The following is a 10510-nucleotide window of genomic DNA, read 5'->3' as shown; positions in this document are numbered from 1 at the left end:
TTCATTCACATGATTGAAGAATCGTGATTATACATAAAGTTAAGTGGGAGCCAAAATCATTTCTCCATGTCTTATATGTTGATGACATATTACTTATTGAGAATAATGTACCAATTATCTCTTCTGGCAAGAGTGATTGGGAGACTTGGAAAAAAATGCAATGTATTCTAGATTTTTGAAATCTATGTGAGAGAATATTGGCATAGAGTTGAGAGTCGTATGATGATAAGATCTTTCGTATCTGTTGTAACATCAACAAGGTTGAATGGGTTATTCATGATGATGAAAGTGGAATTACTATGTTGGAGTCATAGTCGTTCACTGAACCTATTAAGTTGTTGACTACATGAAATCATTTGCTAATGATTCCGCCATTACAATGATCTTGTATGCCAACAAGACACATATGCCATGGTGTGACATATGCTGAGAGCATAATAAGTCAATAAAAGGGATAATTCCCATTATATGGCTTGTGAAAGCCTTAAAGAACATTCTTGAGATTCTTGAGAAGAATTAAGGATTCGTTCAGATTTTTGGATGATAAACTAAGTTAGGTGTTGAAGGGTTGCACAAACTTTAGTTTCCAAACTTAAAGGGATTTGTCGAAATCCTAGACTGCTTTATTGACTAAGGAGTTAGAAACTAAGAAAAGTGTTTTAGTTTCGTGCATTGCAAATTCTACAAAAGGAATCTATGTAAATTGTGATAAAATCGTCAATGTAGGGATTAAGGGTGAATCCCTCTGCAAATGGTTTTATCACAAGTTATGCGATAACAGTGGGAGCATCTTTCAAGTTAAAGAGCCCAAGTCTATTAAGAAGTCCAGACACATACTTAGATAAATTCATGTCATTGGAGTTGACATTGAATGGAAGGAAATAACAATTTATAAAGTTGGAATATATGGATATCGGGAATATCTACTTTCCAAGCTTTTATTGCATTTAAACTAGTGTTATTAATACACTAAAGATTATAAGATATGAAGTAGTAATAGTGTATTGACTATTCATATGTGATAATCACATTTATCGTTTGAGTTTCATTAAACTCACCCGCTACCTTGTCGTATCCGAATGGGTTGTAGAGACAAATTGAACCCTATTAAAGTGAACTGGATTGACATGGTATTCGCTCCTAGTTACTTATATGAGGTGACGTCTCGAAATGACTAGAGTGTGATGCGATTGATGGCAAGTTCAAGTGCCATAGAGTCATATGGGATGACTAGTCGATCACATAGGCAGACTGTATGGGACACGCTGTCGGGCAGTGACCGCTTATAGAGTTCTGGTAATTCATATAGCCTGGTCGTGGCAAGAGCTAATATAGTATTCTTATGAGTCAATTCTTTTGACTAGAGACTATTCGCCCAAGTTGGCACAACTTCTGATTAGCTTTGATTTATACTCTACGATTTCGTAAATGAGGTCAAACTGGGTATATTTTGGGTTATGATGGACTGTGGCTAAACGAAGGGAATAAGGCAATAGGAATTGTCCACCCCTTGTCAGGGTTGTTTGAAATCTTAAGTCCACTCGACGAGTAGTTATCTGGAAATGCGTGGCCACGCTCGGAAGGTATCTATGATAGATAATTCCGGTCAAATAGTTAATCTCCAGATCGAGAAAACCACTCAAGATATGATCAAGTGTAAGTACGACCTGCAAGACACCTTGCATTGAGTGGGAGATTGTAATAGGACAAGACAAATGGTGACGCATACTTGTCTAGGAGAAGTGGGAGATTGTTGGGAAATGTGTCCTCGACAATGGTGCGATCACATGATTTAATATGATAATTAAATTTCATATAAATAATACGTAAGGGATGATTCATTTATATAGTCAACTGACCAACATTAATCGGTAATGATTGGCTTGCTAGAGATTGACGTTACTGTCGTGGGACGGTGGTGGTCAGTTGATCCCTTAAGGTCACACCTAAAGGATGATGTCCTTATCTGTAAAATTGATTAGTTGTATGACGATAGAAGTTAATCAATTCCTTAAAATTGAACAATTCAATTTGAGAGAGAGTATTTATATCTTATTGTAATGGGATTAAATAGGATTTATGTTAGTAACAAAAAGGCTTTATTACTAAAATTGTTTATTGTTTGAGAAACAATAGAGATGAGAATGAATGGTTAATTATAATTACAAGATGTTGTAAATTATAATTATATGACCCATTTTATTTATGTGATCAAGTATCACTAGTCAATTTGTTGAATGTAATTTAATTAATTTATAAAATGATATTTATGTGATAAATATGCATTTAATTAATTAATAACATGTAACATACTACATGTGACATATTGTGTGACAAATGACAAATTGACAAAATAAAATGGTGGTCCATTTTATACATATGGACCGAAATGAAGGTAGTAGTAGTGGATTGTGGTTGATTTATTTTATGAGATAAAATACTCGTAATCATACCTAGTCTAACTAGCTAGCATGCCTACACATTTTGATAAGAACAAAAGGAAAAAGGGAAGGACCATATATTGGTCCTTAGACTCCCCAAAACCGGTACACCCTTCTAATTCCATGGGGTATTTTTGTTTTTGTTCTCTAATTCATTCTCTTTATGCATGTTCAAGACATTCACAAGCATCTTTCTCTCTACTCCTTCATCTTTCTCTAAAAACTTGAGAAATCTTGATTCAAATTGTTCAATCACATTACTAATATTATTAGTGTAATATATGAGTATTAGTAATCAATTTTAAGGTAAACTACTAAACAAATATCTAGCATATATTATTTAGTAGAGATAAGGGATAATCTTGGGTGCAATCAAGAGGAGTGGCTTCTACACTTGAAGTCTTTGGAGGATCATCCTATTACTCATCATAGCTCAAGAACAAGTGAAGGTAGGATACCTTACTTGTACCCATAAACCGAAATTTACAATGTAAGGGACATTGTTTTTCTTATAAATCTTTCATTTTGTTATGCATGCACTAGATCTTAAGAACATATAATTAACAAGTTAATTATTTCACTATTAGGGGAGTCTAATAATAGGTATATGAACCTAACATATCATCTGCAGGTTTGGTATCCCGTCAGAGATCATATGTGACAATGGCTCACAATTCATCTCCAACGATGCTGAGGGATACTGCGCCAGATGGAACATCACCTTGAAAAAATCAGCACCCAAGACTCCAATGTCTAATGGGCAAGCTGAGTCCAGCAACAAAATTATCATGGATAATCTGAGAAGGAGGTTACAGGAGTTAGGAAGAAAGTGGGCATATGAATTGCCACTGGTGTTATGGTCAGATAGAACGACGCCAAAGATAGCAACAGGCCAAACACCCTTCAACCGGGTGTTTGGTGCGGAAGCAGTTATTCTGTCAGAGGTTCTAGTTCCCACTCACAGGTATGGATGTATGACAGGGGAACTGGACAAAACAGAGATGGTCAGGAGCCTGGACACAGTAGACGAGCTGCGAGCAAGTGCAAAAATACGTCTAGCTGCCTACAAGCAGTCACTGGCCAGGAGTTACAACGAGAATGTGAAAGCCAGGCTCCTGGAGGTAGGAGACCTGGTTCTCCGTGAAGTGTTCCAGAACACTAAAAATTGAAAGGCATGCAAATTCGCCTACAAATGGGAAGGACCATACCAGGTAGAAGGAGTTGTTGGCCATGGTGCATATAGACTGATGACTATGAACGGTCAAATCATACAACGCCCATGGAACATACTTCTCCTGAAGAGATATTACTTTTAATAATAAGTAGATTTTAGCCTACAGGGTAATGTACTATGGAAAGCCAAATTATTTTAAAATAAAAGAAAGTCCGATAGTAGGCATACTACCAATTTCATTCCCATTTTCGGTGTCTCTAACTCTTTCAAATTTTAAACTGCTATTGGATGGTGTGGTCTGACAGTGTCCTAGGACCACAATTGCTCTGGTACCCCATGAGATGGCGTCAGGTACTTCACATCCTTCTAATAGACTTTTCTGTTTTCAGGCTTCTCTAAGTACATCACTTTGAATCCTAATGTCTATGGTACGTTGAAAGTGTATCTAGCAGGAATGTCAACTGCCAACACGGGGTGACAAGGCACATGGCACTCCAACATGCCTAACCTACTTTCTCCACTAGGAGCACCCTCACCAGGCGGACTGTGAAACATACGAAAGGGAGCCTGGTTGACAGCTAAAAACGTTTACCCAGCTACCCCTAATACCACCCCCTGGACGTAGGGATCTCTGTGCTACCAGAATCTTGCAGCGTCCCATCGGTCCTAGAATGACGATAAACTTGCTTAAAGTACGCCCCTGTTGGATCTAAAATATGATGAACACACCTTGCGTCATGAACAAGGTTAATTAGTCAAAATTACGGCATACGCCTAAATCAGCCATCAGGCTGACACGGCAGCTAGCTGAGTCTAAATCAACCTCTAAGGTTGACACGACCACCTTTTCTTACAATGCGGCACATGCCTAAATCAGTCAACAGACAGACACGGCAGCTAGCTGAGTCTGAGTCAGCCTCCTCAAGATGACACGACTCGCCTAAATCAGTCAACAGGCTGACACGGCAACCTCCTAAACTAAGAAAAATGAAATTTAACACACAGTATGTAATTAAAACTTGCCAAACTAGGGCAAGGGGTATTCCAAAAATTTGGCCGAAAATACGGCCCTAGAGTTTAATCGCCACCATGGTGAGCTACCAGAAATGTGTTTCAAAATATTACAAGTCTGCCACCAAAGGGCCAGACTACCAAAAGTTCACTGATATAAAAAAAAACAAAAAAAAAAAACTTCTTAATTGTCGGTCACATTGATGACCTCCACATCTGGGATCTTTCATGCCTCCTCCTGCTGACCATCTATTTCAGGTACAGGACCAACTTGCACACCCTCAGCTACCACAGCTTCCTGAGCTCCGTCAGCAGCATCCTGGGGCAACCCAACATCCTCAGCAGCAGCCTGCTCAGCCAGCGCAAGAGAATTCACTTCGCCAACTTCGGGCATCAGGATGCTCAGGTCAGGTTGCACTGGGTACAGGGTCTCCAACTTCCTCTCTTCTTCTTCAATAGCTTGTAGAGTTTGAGGCTCCTCAAGGGCATCACGCATTCCGTTGATCCTCTCCTCAGAGCGCTTCAAGGAGTCAGAGAAAGTGGTGCAAACCTCCTGGGTACGAGCCAGCTGATCAACCCCTTCCTTCATCTTATTCTTTTTGCCGGCTCGATCTGCCTTCAGCTCAGCCACCCGTCCCCTCAAATCAGCGCGCTGCTTCTCTAGATCAGCGACGGACCTAGCCAGCTCCCTGTTCTTGGCGCTAGTAGCACGGCTGGTGGTCTTCACTATGTTGATCATCTTCCTGTAATAGCGAGCAGACTGGAGGGCCTGGGGGCAAGGAAAGTCAAAGTTAGCAGGAATTGAAGATAAAAAACTTAGAACAGGTGGAAGACGAAGGATACTCACCATGAAAGCATTATCCACATCGTTCTCAGCCATCTCCTCGGGACCAAACTCCGAGAAAGCATCAACCAAAGGTGGGAAGAACAATTGGTCAATTTCAGGCCAATATGGCACCTTGTCAACATTTCCAAAGCCCTCTGGAAAATGGGCGATGATGCCACCGCTAGCAGAAGCACGAGGGCTGGCAGGAGGAGTAGGAGGATGACGAGACAGCGGGCTGACCTCTAGAGGTTCAGTCCGAGCAGAGCTGGAATGAGTAAGAGGTGACTGGAAAGAGGCTGCAGGGGCGCTCCTCTTGGAAGCAGACGCCACGTCAAGACTCGCAGCGGACCTTTTTCTTTTAGAACTCTGGAGGATAGCCTCCAAAGGGTTGACTTTTGAACCTGCAAGCAGTCATTATTTCAGGTGTCAGGAAGGGTTAGACAGCCAGCAAGGTTACACGCAAGTAAAGAAGGCTCTAGGCAGCTTACCGGAAGACATGTTGTGGGCTGATTGCAGGGGGTGGAGGAGGAAGCAGGTGAATATCCAGGCAGCAGATCAGGGAACTTCCTCTCACTCAGAGGAATACAGAACTGTTTGTTGTGAGCACGGATCAGGGCACCAATGCGGGTTAGGTAGCAGGGACCTGCATGAAAATGATAGAGTAAGCCAGTAAGCATTGGGGTGAACAAGCCAAGCGTCAGGAAAGCTACTTACTTGAAGTAATAATCCATTTCTTGAAGATATATTCAGCATGCAGCTGGATAGAAGCCTTCCTCACATAGAAGAAGTCCTCAAACCATTTCTCGTCCCTGGACTTTGACACATGCTTGAAGGGAGTCTCACCAGAACCCCGGAGCGAGAATTGGCCCCTCCCCAGGGACCTGATATCATACATATGGGCCAAATCGCCCAGAGACATGGAATTGCCAGTGTTCTAACATGCAGCTAAAGAGTAGAGGAGAACCCTCCAAACGGTGGCCGAGATTTCTGCCATAACAAAGTTGTTGGTAAAGATGAAGTCTTGGATAAGTTTCGGAAAGGGGAAATGGAGGCCGTATCTAAATGGGTGTAAATAGAAACAAACCCACCTCGGACGGATAGCGTCAGCCTTTTGACCCGGTTCAAGGATGGCTATCTCAACCCCATCACCAAGGCCGAGCATACCCTTAATTAGGGGAATATCGGCGGGAGTCAGGACGGAGTCACAGTCATGGGGGTGAGTAAAAAGATTTCGCGAAGGAAAGACGGGGTCTGGATTCCGGTCAGTTGGGGTAGAGGATGAAGAGGCTTGTCGGGTCTTTCCTATGATTGAAAAAAGAAAAGAAAGGAGGGAAGGGAGAAATACTTGGTGAAGAGGACGGCGGGAGTGAAACAGTGAAGCCGGCGAAAAAAGAGAAAAGGGAGAGATGAGAATAAGGGGAAGAGTTTTTTTTGAGGAAATAATGGAAATAAGTAAATGAAGTGGGGAGGGAGTTGAGATTATAATGGAAGAGAGAGAGAGAGAGAGGGGGGTGCGAGAAATAAGGAGGAGGGCGGCAAGTAATGATGAGTGTGCATGGGAGGAAGTGTAAATAACGGCTTAGGGTTTTAAATAATCAACTACGTAAATTCCTTGTTCGACGCCTCGAAGCGTACCTTGCAAGAAATTGGGGGCAAACTGTTTGGGCTAAAATTTACACAATAAGGAAAAGCCCACTTAGTAAGTAATGGATCATAAAGGAAGGAGTGGAAGAGGGGGAGCCCACGATTGGGAGTAATGGCGCTGAAAGGGGTAATGGGCCAGCAGACGCGTGTAGAAGGAGGCCAAAGCCCACTGAAGGAAGCATCCGTGTTTAGGAAAGATAAGTCAGGGAGCATTCAGGGAGATCAAAGAGAATTGAGGGAGATAATGAGATATGGAAAGAGTTATTATGGAAGTTATATTCCTTTCCATAAACATGGTAGGATACACCTAGGGTTCTTACTCTATAAATAGCAAGGGAAGCAATCGAAGAAGGACATCCAAGATCACACATACACAATACCTCGTGCTAGCAAGATTTACATTACGCATCAATTGTATTCATCCTCCCATTCAAATATAGTGAAATATTTGGCAGGGTACCGCCCCTCCCGCGGTTGTTCCCCACATTTGGTTTTCCGCGTCACCAAATCTTACGTGTCAATTTATATTTCATGCTTTATTTCCTAATTTAAATATCAAAAACAAACGATCAAATCAAGCAACCAACGAGTAAGGCCGCATTGACCTAATACAATTAACTTGGTAAAAATCACCTAAACAATGGGGTAGGTAAGATGAGCTTATATAATTGTAGGAAGGAAAGAGGGAGGAAACTTCCTGATTTCCTAACTCCCTTTATTATTGTTTTACTATTATTACAATTACATATTATTAGTAGTATTGTACAGTTATACTTCCGTTACCAAATCCCGTATTACATGAGACACACGAAACCAAACGTGTTACACGTGAGCCCTAACAATTCCCGTTTCACTATTATTTAATTATTTTATTCTCGTCTCACCACTTAATTATACAATTGATTTAATTATTAAATACCATTTAAAACCTATTTTAATATAATTCCACCGTCTTAAATACGGGGTATTATAGTCTTCCGTCCTTAAAAAGAACTTCGTCCCCAAAGTTCACCCAAAACATCCAAATAACCAAAGTATTAACTCAAATTAATTCAAATTAAATTCCGTATAAGGTACTTTTATTATCAAATTATCATAAAAATGTCATCAAATACGAGATGTTACATCCTATCCCCCTAAAAAAAGGGTTACGTCCCCGTAATCAACTTACTTAAACAAAAAACCTAGGATATTTGTCTCGCATTGCAGCTTCAGCTTCCCATGTAGCTTCCACCATCTTATGATTAGACCATAATGTAGGAAATATCGGTATACTTCATCAAGAACAATTCGGATTATAACGAATTATGATATATGAAATTGCTAGTCATAAACGAATTGCATAAACAAAAGAATAGAGATTTAGAATTAACCTTTGGTCCTAGCAATTTGGTCTAAGAACAATATCGAAATCGATATTCTCCTAATTGTTGCACCCAAAATGCTTTGAGAAATGCCACTCAATTTGCTAGAATGAAATCCCCAAAATTGATAATTAATTTTTAGGGTTTATGTTTTGTGATGAGAGAATTAGGTCAAAAGAATTAAGTAAGTAAATGATCTCCTATTCTCTCCTTTAAACCGTGAAAAGGAGGAATAAATGGGAGATCTTTTTCTTCCTCTTTTTCAGTTTGTCCGAGTGGCCCAACAACCAAATATGGAGAAAATCTCCTTATTTTCGGATGTTGCCTAATTGTATATAATACGTATAATATTAATTGTCAATTATGTCGACATATATTAATAAGTCCACACTCAACAGTTTGTAGTCGATTAATTAATACCGGTCTGTCAATCATTTATTATGACAATGTCGTATAATATATACTTTAACTATAAATATCGCATATTTATAATTTGATAATTAAATATAACTGGTTACGTTTAATTACGAATTAACATCTTAATTCGTTTAAGCTAACATTATATACATTAATTAAATATAACAGTTTATATCCAATTTACGAATTTAACAATGAATTCGTCTCAGCTGGTATTATTTAATTGAATTAAATAATCGTCTCATCATCACATTGACTAACTGTTTAATCATATACATGGACTAACCTTTTAGTCATGTAAGGCATCAATGTGATTATATTTTCATACAATCACATCTCTCAAACACATCCATTAGGTGTGACTTTTAGGGACCAGTTGATCACCGCCATCAGTATGATAATTTAAACTTCTAGCAAGCGAATCGTTATTAAGTAAACGTTAATCAACTGATAAAATACTAAGTATACCCTTGTGAACCTATAAGAGATTTATATATGTTATCACACTAACTGTGGAGGACACAAGCTCCAACAAACTCCCACTTGTCCTCACAAGTATATGTGCGATAACCGATTCTCATATCCTAAAATTTCTCCCACTCAATGTAAAACAATTTGCAAAATCCGTATTCACAAAGGTCGTATTTTACAAGTGATCAATATCAAGAGTGGTTTTCCCTACTAGAGAGTAACTTAACTGATAAACGAATCATCATTCGAGCATGGCCATGCATTTCAGTTACGACTCCTCGAGTGGCCCTGAGAAATAACTAAACCTAATAAAGGTTGGATATTTTCTTCAACTCGAATCCTGCAGATATAAGCACAGTATGAAATGACCCAGTGAAAATCTGCTTAGCCTCCTGTTACGGTCGACCATGAGAAAGAAACCAAAGTCACCCAAAAACTGCCTTAATCTCAAGAGACAGCCGATAGTCAAAAGAATCGACTCTAGAAACACAATGGACGTCCAATCCACGTCCTGGCACCGAATGTTTTTAAACATTTAGGACTCCATTACGTTGTCACAATTTTTCCTACGAGGTATCGTTATAACTCGCATCTGTGATCGATCAGCCAACTGTTTGACTTATGGCTCGTTGAACCCACCATCAATTAACTTCAAAAAATAATAGCCAGAGTTATTAGCTCATGTAGGCGATTACGGACCAAAACAAATATAATGTAATTCAGTTCACTTTGTGGCGTTCAATGTTGTCGTACAATCCACATGAAAAACAAAATATGAAATAAAACGATGAAGTTATAAATAGCATATGAAAAACATAATGTATCGAATCCATAATCAACTAGTACAACTCAGGAACACGTTTAATTCCCATGGAAATAACGTGCCCTTCATGCTTATCTTATGACAATGGTTTAGTGAGAGGGTCCGCGATGTTGTCATCCGAAGCAATCTTGTCAATCACTATCTCCTCTTGCTCCACGTAATCACGGATTAGGTGAGCCTTCCGATGTACATGTCTAGACTTGTTGCTAGACTTAGGCTCTTTAGACTGGAAGATGGCACCTCTATTGTCACAATAGATAGTGATTGGGTCATTCGAACTAGGAACTATGGTTAGTCCTTGTAAGAATTGACGCATCCATATAGCTTCCTTTGCTGCTT

The sequence above is a fragment of the Silene latifolia genome, chromosome 5, assembly GCF_048544455.1.
Source record: "Silene latifolia isolate original U9 population chromosome 5, ASM4854445v1, whole genome shotgun sequence".
In the NCBI taxonomy this organism is placed as follows: domain Eukaryota; kingdom Viridiplantae; phylum Streptophyta; class Magnoliopsida; order Caryophyllales; family Caryophyllaceae; genus Silene; species Silene latifolia.
Note: the sequence above shows the minus strand (reverse complement) of the source record.